Here is a 10779-nt window from a genome sequence, read left to right as displayed (position 1 = left end):
GGTATTTTCTTCTAGGATATAAGCATTGCATATTCAATACCATGGTAAACCTAATAATTTAAAGGGGAAGTTTTTTTTAAAAAGTGGATAAAGACTGATTAAATCACTTAACATAGTTAAACTCTTCATCTGCATCAAGAAAAATGTTTAATGGGATCAGGATAGAAAATAAACTGTAAAGGGGGACTTGGGGGAAGGGTTCTCGTGTTGAACTGATATGGGACAAAAATGAATTTTCTAAAGAGTTGGTAGAAGAAAACACTTCACTTAATAGATGGACAGAAGCATGAAAGACACAATAAAATGGGTTTATGAGTTCATTCCATGAGCCACACTCACTCATGTTATTTAAGTTTCACTTAGAGTCTGGTGAGGATGGCCAGGGAGAGCTTTCAGGCTCTATGCAAAGGAGATATATTTTAATACTTTTCTTTAAAAATTATTTATTTATTTATTTATCAGAGACATAGAGAGAGAAAGAGGGAGAGAGAGAAAGAGAAAGAATGGGCATGCCAGGACCTCTAGCCCCTGCCAACAAACTCCAGATTCATGTGCTACCATCTACATCTGGCTTACATGGACTCTGAGGAATTGAACCTAGGTCCTGAGGTTTTGCAGGCAAGTGCCTTAGCCACTAAGCCATCTAGCTAGCTTGCTATATTAATAGTTTTATGTTAGTCCCATCCGGTTGTATTTTATAGACATGCAGGTTCTCCTTAGATATTTCCTGAGATAACTATGTTCATGTTCTTCAATTTGCACTTCTATCTAATGGAACTATTTTATTCAACTTACTAAGCAAGATGTTGTACATATGGCGATGCTTACTCAGATAAGCCAGAATAGATTTTAATACTCTCCCATTATGGTCTCCTGGTTAGAATCAATGCTATTGATCATAGTGTCTGAGCTGGCCAGACAGCTGATATCTTAAGAAAAAAGTGTTATCATTGTACCAGTGAAAGCTCATAGGAAGTCCTGGAAACAGAGAATTTTCTTCATAGACCAGGTTGAACAATGTATGGATGACTGACTCCCTCATCCCTTACCACTAGCTATGTTTTTAGCATTGGCACTGTTTCTTATTAAGAATATCCTGTCATTGATTTCCTAAAGAAAGGCAAGTTTCTCTTGTCAGGCTCTCATATTGGTCAGAGTTCAACTGTAATTTCTATTATGATGATTTTGGAATAAGGAATTTGCTGCAGGAATGAGAATTTATGTACTTGAGGAAGAGACTGTAGGGCTAAAATCCTGGGGCTCAGAGATTAAAGGTGATTGCTTGCATGCCTCTTGGCCTGAGTTCACTTATTCCCAGCACCAACATAAAGCTAAACACAAAGTGTTGCACCCATCTCTGTTTGTTGCATGCCTATGACAATGGGAGGTAGATTTATGAGAATTTGGAATTTGGTGAGCCAGCTAGACTGACACACACAAAGGCTATGTAAGAAGGACCTTGTCTCAAAGAAGATGGAAGGAGAGTCCTGACCCTTGAGTTGTTCTGTGACTTCCACACATGCCTCTGCCTCCAGATCCCATAGCTAAAGGATGAGAGAGAAAAAGGGAGTGAGGGAGCTCAAGAGAAAGGGAGAGAGAGAGAGAGAGAGAGAGAGAGAGAGAGAGAGAGAGAGAGAGAGAGAGAGACTCAGCCCAAGGGTTAAATGAAGGAGTTGAAGCTTGCAGAAAAATTTGGAGGTAGGTATGTCTGGAAAGATTGTTTCATTGTCCCTGGGAGACTGGTGGCCCTCCATGGCTGTCAGTTTTCAGGTAAACAACTGCTGGCTAGCCTGGGCTGCTGTTATCCAATAGAACCAACAGTTGGGAAGGAAAACTGAAGGAAAACTGAATATAGAGGAGGAATAGTTTGGAGCAAGCATCTGGGATCTTCTGGAATTCTGCATCTCTTTCTCAAGGTTTCTAACCTCACAGAGTGAGGCACATATACAATTTGCCCATAATTAACTTCTGTGACTTTGTAATAGGCAGGAGGAAAATAAGGTTTTTAGCATGATATAACTATCCATTTGGAAGACTGCAAACACAATAATCTGTGTTCCAAAGGAGGTATGCAAAGTCTTGTTTGCACCATTTTGGGGGCGATGTTTATTTATTTTTGAGCAAAATCTTATCCTTGGTTAACATCCCATTGCATTAATACTGCATCACAAGGTTGACTTATGGAACAGGGAAAGAAGACACACAAGAGATGGGGAAAATGAAAAGAATTTTTCTTTTTACAAAGAAATGCACCAGTATAATTCATATTTTTCCAGTTGCACATATGGCCTAGGCAGCACGCTTAGCAGCACTTCTGTCATGTCTCTTTTACCACTGACACTTTACTGGCAATGCTGCCTGCCTACAAGAATGACCCAAATCTTTGTTCGTATTTATGGTTATTGTAGTTTTCCAAAAGCTTTGACCTCTGGCTGTGATACAAGTATAACAAGGCAATATAGAACCCCTCACATTCCAGCTAGGCTTTCTACACTGCAATTTTAAAGAAGTAACAATTTCTGATCAATAGTCAATGTCAGTCACTCAATAGTGCTTTTTCCATTGCTTCCTTGGCTCACAGAAATCAAAGTAGCTAGATGGTAACTGCAGGATTTAGCTGAATACCATAATAACTGTCACTCTTGGTGACAATCCCTAGAACCTGAAAATTAGAGAACCTGAAATTTTGAGGAAGAGGGAAAGTTTTTAAGATATTCATTAGGGGTAGCATCAAATATACCGACTACCATGTCCACCCACTGGATCTGTGAATACTTGCTAAAGAAAAACCTTATGTTAGTTGTAGATAAACGAATACTTACCACATCTTAGAGATGATCATCCTACCTATTCCCACACAGTGTCACCACCCAGTGAGCATGTTAAATAGAGTAGCAGCTCACAACAAATTCAAGACATGAGACATGAATATGACAAATCTTCAAAGGTTCACTCAGCTGTCCCAGGATGCCTGGAAACATGGTGACACCAGAAATCATATGAAAATGAAGCCATTTGGGGGCACTCTTTGAACATGAGTCCCATGGTCTGAAACAATGGTGTGTGATGTCAAGATGGCAAGGCAAAGCAGGAAATGGTGACGGAGAGATGTATGCTATAGACAGATGATGGCGAAGGACTTGGTCTAGTGTTGACATAATTCTCAGTTAGTTGTGTCATGTTTGACCTTGCCAGCTGAAAGAAAATTGATTTTGGTGTTCAAACTTTTAGCTATAGAGAGAAAAAGATTCACTAGAACAATGGTAGGATACCAGGTAACAAATGCCATATTGAATTTTTTCTATCAGTTACTATTATCATTATCAACAAGTTAAGTTTAGAGATGTCCTCTGGATTTTTTTTTATTTTGTATTCTCTGCATGAGTAAGATAAGGCAAATGGAGTGAACATAGGGTCAAAATCACTCTTTCATTATGTAAGATGCTATAATGATATATTTTGTAATACCTCTAAGAATGTGGTATTTCACGGGGTTGTTATTTAACACACTGAAAGATATATAGAAGGTGGATTCAATGTCATTTTTTCTATAATGTCAATCCTCAGTTTGAATGTCTTGTAAATAATACAGGGAGTGTTCTAATTTCTTAGTATCCCTACTGACTTTACATATGAAACAGAGAAGTCCACAGTCTTAGTTTGGAGACCTTGTGTATCCACGCTGAGATAAACATTTGTCAAACACAATAATTACAAATGACCTTACTCAGAGTGATAGATAACAGTGACATTTCAAGTCTTTAGGAATTAATATCAATTCAAACCCAGTGCCCAATTATCTCTGAAATCTCTGCATTATATCTCTTCTATTCATATTATTATTGTAGGAACTGGACCCTGGTCACATTGGAGGAAAGTAGAGAAAAGATTTAAAGTATATTTTGTTCCCAGGTTGCGTTATCCTTTTTCAAGGAGACCTGATGACCAGCAGCTGTAATTTTTCTATTGTCTTGAATTTATTGTGAGCTACAGTTCTACTTAACAATTCAAGATAGATTTCTATTTAACAACATTTCTTTTACTTATAAAATCTAAACTCTCATTTTATGTCCTAATATTTTGGCACAAATGCTAGTATTATCAAATACCCCAGGCTAAATATCTGTAGTTTCAACCATTTTTTTTTTTTTTGCTACTGTCTTAGCTCTCATCCTAATGTATCTGTTCTGTGAAGAAAAAAGAACAAAAAACAAAACAAACAAAAAAACTAGCCTTGCTTCCTTGCTTAGAAATATACAACCATGTTCATAAGATGAGAAAGCATGGAGCAGAATTCTGAAAATTTGCCACAAACTATGTGTGAAACCTTCAGAAAGTCAGCTTAACTTCCTGTCTTTCCTCATGGGAGACACGTGCATCCTTGGCTCCTAGCGCAGGGCCTGACACATGGTGCTCATTCAGTCATCTAATGGCTTGCTAGAAGAGGATGCCTTCGCTTTGCCAGCTGTTGTCCTTCATGACCCTTTACTTCCTGGCTGTGATTTCACAGTGAGGATTTCCTCGACTTTGAGGGATTTTTAGTACTTGATCAAAAGCAGGACTGTTCACTGGCAATGTTTAGCACAGTGTTACTTTATACCCAAATATTTATATAACATTTTGACTGATTGTGCGAACTATCCCAACCTTCTGACACCAGATAAATTTATTTTCAGCTGAGTCAAATGACAACCTAAATAACTTTCACTTGTTTTCTCAATTCCTACATGAAAGTGGTTCTATAAAACCATAAAACTTCTCCATAAATGTCTTATCAATTTATCTCAAATGGGTACTGGTAGCTGCTTAACAACTGTACTTATCATCTCTTACTTGATTTCTTAATTACCTCACTTAGCCCCAATTTCTTTATAAAAAAATTTGGGGCCTGGGAGATGGTTCAGGGATATAAAATGCTTGTACAAGGGCCTCTTGGGCCAGAGAACACCAACATGGCCTCCTCAGAACCTCTGTAAAAAGCCAGATGTGGCCATACATGTCTGTAACCCCAGTCATACACTCATGTTACACCAGACCACATGTGAAGTAGAGAGAGCCTGAGACTCACTGGGACTTGCTCATAGGCAGCAGCTCTGGGTTCAGGGAGAGGTCTCATTTCAAAGAAAACTTATGGGGACAAGCAATAAGAAGACACCTGACATGCTCCTATGGCCTCCACATGCAAGTGTGTGAGGTGTGGTCTTCTGCACTCACATGTACATACATCACATATCACATAGAAACCGTAAACAGAGACTCACAAACAAATTTTGATATCTTGATAAATTTTCTCCCTTTTGCTCACCATACTGTTTTATTTATCAAACTTAACTATTCACTTGATACAAGTGACTTCCAGATCTGAGTCTTTGGGGTACATGTTTCGCAATCAAGATTATCAATATCTCATAGATACTTTACCTAAAGTTTGCAGTTGTTGTTTCATGTCCTCAAAGTCAACACATTTTAGACTGAAATAATTAGTTTATCCTCTGGTTCTTCCACCATATATAACTCTTAAATGCCTCCCATTACTCAGGGTGAAAAACTTGGTATCACTCCTGACTCTTCATTACAAAATATTTACCATACTCTATAACTTCTGGGTTAACTGATGACAATCACTGCAGTGCAGTTTGTGACAACTCTGTTGAGCAATAAATGCCAATTATTAGTTAGGACTAAGGACAGCCTGTGTGGGAAGATCTGATCCAGCTGATTAGGACTGGCTGTTTAAAGCAGCTCTAAAGGCCTCCGGACACATTTTGGGAATTACAAGACATAATGAACTTGGAGTTTTTGCCCATATTATACAGCCAGGTGTTTGAGTTTTAACAGGCTAGACTCATGCTAAAGGTGTATCCCTGTTGTCTTAGTGAAACCTTTGAGGTAATAACTCAGCATTTCATTTGCTGATTCCTCCAGTTGGAGTTCCTGACCCATACTAGTGTCCTGGATGATTTTTTCTTTCTCCTCTTTCTATCCCTTTTTCTTCTCCTCCTGCTGCCCTTCCTTCTCATCCTCTTTCTCATACCAGTTATTCTCATATCAGTCTGATTATCACATTAGGATCTGATCGTAACTGCTGTTCTGGATCTGTAGGCTTGGCCTCCCCAATCACTTTCTCCTATGTTAGATTCTCATTGATGTGTGACTTCTCAGTGTTCCTTTCCCAGAACCTGACGTTTACTCTTTGAAGGATTGTCTGCTTGATAACATTCCGAGATGCCTAGCAGATTAGTAAACCATACTGGGGTGTTCTGTGAGGCTGTTTCCAGAGGTGATTAGCTAAGGAGAAGGATCTACTCTGAATATAGGCAATGCAATCCAATAGACTGTGGACTAAGATGAAACAAAGCAAAATGGAACAAAGGAGCACACTGGTGCATCTCTCCTCCCTCTAACTCTTTTCTTTCTCTCTCTCAATCTGTCTGTCTTTCCTGCTTATCTTGGTTCCACAAATTCCCAGCTTGACACAGGCCTAAAGTAATGAAGTCAGTGGATCATGTTCAGAAACCTCTGAAACTGTGAACCAAAATAATTCTTTTCTTCTCTCCATTAAACCATTTCTGTCAGCTATTCACTATAGCAAGCAAAAAAATCTAACACATTTGAAAGACTGTGTTCATTATCTTCTTTGATGTGTTTGTGAGAATATATGTATGTGGGTGTATGTATGGATACATGTGTAGAGTTCTGTGGTAAGAAGTAGAAGAGAGGATCATTCTCCATCCCACAAAGCATGTTAGAGAAAACTCAATGAATTGAAGGTAATATTAGGTGAGAGTGGGAAGCTATGCTATATGTGGACCAGAATATTTCATAGTGGTTTTCAGTGTATACAACCCTGTGGGTAAAGATAGTTATATTGGACTTTTCTGGTTTTAGTATATACATTCTGGCAGTGGGCAATCAAGTGATCCATTGTCATGTGTGTGTGTGTGTGTGTGTGTGTGTGTGTGTGTGTGTGTAATTCTAGGATTCTTCTTTCCATCTTTCTACTTCTGAGTCTATTTCCCTATAATCTATACTAATAAAAATTTCTATGTTGATTATCACAGTTTTAAAATGAAATACATATTGGAGAATCAGTATAAGACCATTTGTGCTATAACACAAAGCAAAATTTCCTCTAAGTCATCTTCATGAATACCTGCTACCACTTGTCTGTGGAGAGCCATAAATCCCACTACCTACTCTTTGTGTCACCTAATCATCCCCATATCTTGTGCCATGTAGCCTAAACTTCCCACACTTCCCCATTCTTCTATAAATAAAGGTAGCCCTTGATTTATCCAAACCACTTGTCACTGCTTAGGGTCTCAGTTGGTGTAGTACAAGGACATAAAGTCTAACAATTTTGAAAGACTCCATATCTTCTTTAGAGAGGATGACAGGAGAAAACAGGAGTGAAAATGGATATTTTAATATATTCTTAAAACATTTGCAAGGTGCATGCAGAATTATTTTTGGTTAAGTAAAGCTGAGATGCATGGATTAGAAACATGCTGGGTACTATATTGACTTGAAAGAAATAATTAAGCACTATTAAAAAATACTTGCAGACTTGAAACTAGGCATTTAAAAAGTTCAACTTAATCTTAAGTACTGCAAGTATAGACCATATTAATCACTAACATTAGTTTAATGAATATTGTTTGGTAAATATATGACAATAATAATAATACTACATCAAGGGAAAATTATATGACTACATGAGATAATTACAGGCTTCAATAAACATTTATGAACTATTTATCTGTTTGTTACTTATAGATGTGAGGATAACAAAGAATTGAACTTGAAATATATATTACAAACAAATATCATATTTCTATCAGGGCTTGCATATAAAAAGAATAAGAATACAGGTCTATTGACATTTCTGGACATTGAGAAATATTTTAGCAAGTAGTTCATACAGACTTTTGTAGGACTGTCTCATACATTTGGTAGGATAAATGAACAGAACTAATAGAAAAGGGGTTGGGGAGACATTAGGCAGTGGATACATAAGGATAATTGAATGGAAAGATACTGCTTATGTTTTATTTTGGATCAGCAACTAGTTGATATATTGAGAACTTCAGATGGAGGAGTTGAGATGGAGGGAATTAGGCAGGGAAAAGTCACCAGGTACTACAGAACTGAAAGGGATGCTTCTGCGATTTAAGGCTCATTATGTAGTCAATGGGAACCTCAGAAGGTTATTCTCACCATTAGGAGATGCAGGATAAGATTTATATTTTTAAAATTTATCCCAGAGCTCTCTCCTTAATAAATCGAGGAAGAAGTCAGAGAAATGAGTTAGAAAAGTCATTGTAATAATTCAGGAGGGAAATGTGTGAGAGACATACATTTGAGCACAAGGTTTGCTAGGCAGCAGGTGTGAGAGAAGTGATAGTTTTGTTCTTGTTTGACAGTTCACTAGGTGAGTGATGGCAGATGTTATTATCACCGTTTTACAACTCAGGGAATTGAGTTGTTAGCACAAGTGACTGTCCTCGGGGGATTCAGATTGCAAATGGTATGGCCAGACCTACCACGTTTGTGCTTCTGCTTTCAAGAGTATCTAAATTCTACAAACTTTGAGAATCAAATGAAACTAGCAGGTTAATGAATAGGTAGAATAAGCATTTTTATACATGACCCTAAAGGGCAATTTCACCTATTTACTTATTTTAAAATACTGTTGGCGAGTGTCTGATAATCAGGGAACTTGGTGGAAAAACAGATGGAGATCTTATTTTAAATGAACTTAAATTCTAATGGTTAAGTGAGATGTTTACCTGCCAATCAAGTGAATAAGTAAATGGATCATGTAATTAGAAAAGGGATGCAATAAAACTATATAGCAAGGCATAAGAAGGTTAAGGGACAAGAAATGATGGAGGGTTCTTTATTCAGTAACGTGTACAGGAAAGCTTTATGAGAAGGTGACATTTAGAATGATGTGAAGGAGCAAAGCTTATGGAGATATGTGAAAAGGTCATTTCAGGGAGGCAGAACAACCATCAAAAGTAAAGGATTATCAAAGATAAAGAGCCCTGGATGAATTATGTTGTGTACTTAAAGATCAGAAAGATTCTCAGTGTGGATGGTACAGAAAGAATAAGAAGATGCCTGAGGGGGTAAGAAAAGAAAGATCCAAGAAAAGGTTTGCAATTCTGTTTTAAGAATAGAATTTGGGATTATAGCAATCAAAATGAAGGGATCCTGTATTTGATGTTATCCAGTCAAAGGTGATCACTTATAGAAGCCCGTATGTGAGACAGGAGAGTTAAAAAATGCCAACAATGTCAAATATCCCCAGGAGGTCGAAGAAGTGAGAGCTGTGCATGGACTGATGGACTTGGAGCACCACAGATCACATCAGTGATGTGGACGCATGGGCTTTGCAGCTGATGGAAGTAGAGGTCACATGGTAATGGGTTAATGCAAACTCAACTGGCAGAAGCAGTAGTTTCCACAGGGTAGAAACCCATGCCATGTCGAGGAATTTACTATGTAAGGAAGGAGAGAAACAGGACAGTGGCTGGGTCGGCAATGGGATGCTAGTGGACAGATTTGAGGATGAGAATTCTTACAGGCTGTGCATGATGACAAGAAGAATTAAGTGCACTTGATCTGAGCCACCTGGTTGAGAAGCAGATGGTACTGCCTACCAGACTGTGTATAGGGGGAATCCTGTTAGATAAACTCATGTTGGTGCAACTGGTTCCTTGAATCTATGATCACTGTCACAGAAGAGCCAACTGAAATCAGAAATACTCATTGTGTGTACTTTGCAAAGCTTCCAGTCGAGTCTTTGTGCAATGTACCACAGCTGTGTAGCAGAGGCTCTTGCACCATAGCCATATAGTGTAGGTATTATTACTCCACCCAATTTATGGATGGAGAGAGCGAATCATTGAGAGTTACAGGGCACTGATCAAAGTAGCAGCACTAGTGAGTGGTAAAACTTGATTTCAGAGCTGAGTCTGCAAATTTATGTCTTTAAATATTCTACTGTAATCAAAGATGGTGGTACATTTAAACTTCACTGCTGCCCAGAATTTTGTTGAAAATAACATTGTTTTAATACCAACTTGGTATCTCTGTTTTGGTTAATATGAATTAAGCCGTTGTAGGGCACCTAGACACTCACCACAAATGCACCATTTCATAGTCACTGTCCCAAAGGCAGGTTCTTCAAGCATGTACAATTCAATAAATCCTTTTCCATGTTTTAACTTTTCTTGAAATTCCTCAATTTATTTAAAATAATTCCATTGATTTCTGTTGAACCAAGCATTGTACAATTTGGTGAGCATATGTCATTGAGCAAGATGAAATTTATGTTCCCAAATGTTGAAAGAAAAGGGCAGGTTCTGGGTGGATTTTGTCTTTTCTAGGGGAATAATATCAATAGAATTGAATAGGCATATTTCTGGCTGTTATACCATCTATCAGCCTTCAACTTGGGGAACACAGAGGAGACAGGCAGTTGAGAGAACTCAGAGAAAAAAAAGATGATTTTGTATTCATTCTAAAAATTATATGAGGAAGTTTGTGAAGATAAAGTATATAAGTTAAGGTCTGGAGAGATGGCCCAGCAATTAAAGATCTGTGCTTATAAAGCCTGATGGCCCAAGTTAAATACTCTCATCCCTACATAAAGCCAGGTGCTCAATTAGTGCATGCTCTGAAGTTTATTGGCAGTGGGAGGAGGCCCTTGCATACCTAGCCTCTTTTCTCTCTCCCTCTATCTCTCTGTCCTTCTCGCTTTCATAAGTAAAT

Source organism: Jaculus jaculus, chromosome 9, assembly GCF_020740685.1.
Source record: "Jaculus jaculus isolate mJacJac1 chromosome 9, mJacJac1.mat.Y.cur, whole genome shotgun sequence".
Taxonomy (NCBI): Eukaryota; Metazoa; Chordata; class Mammalia; order Rodentia; family Dipodidae; genus Jaculus; species Jaculus jaculus.
Note: the sequence above shows the minus strand (reverse complement) of the source record.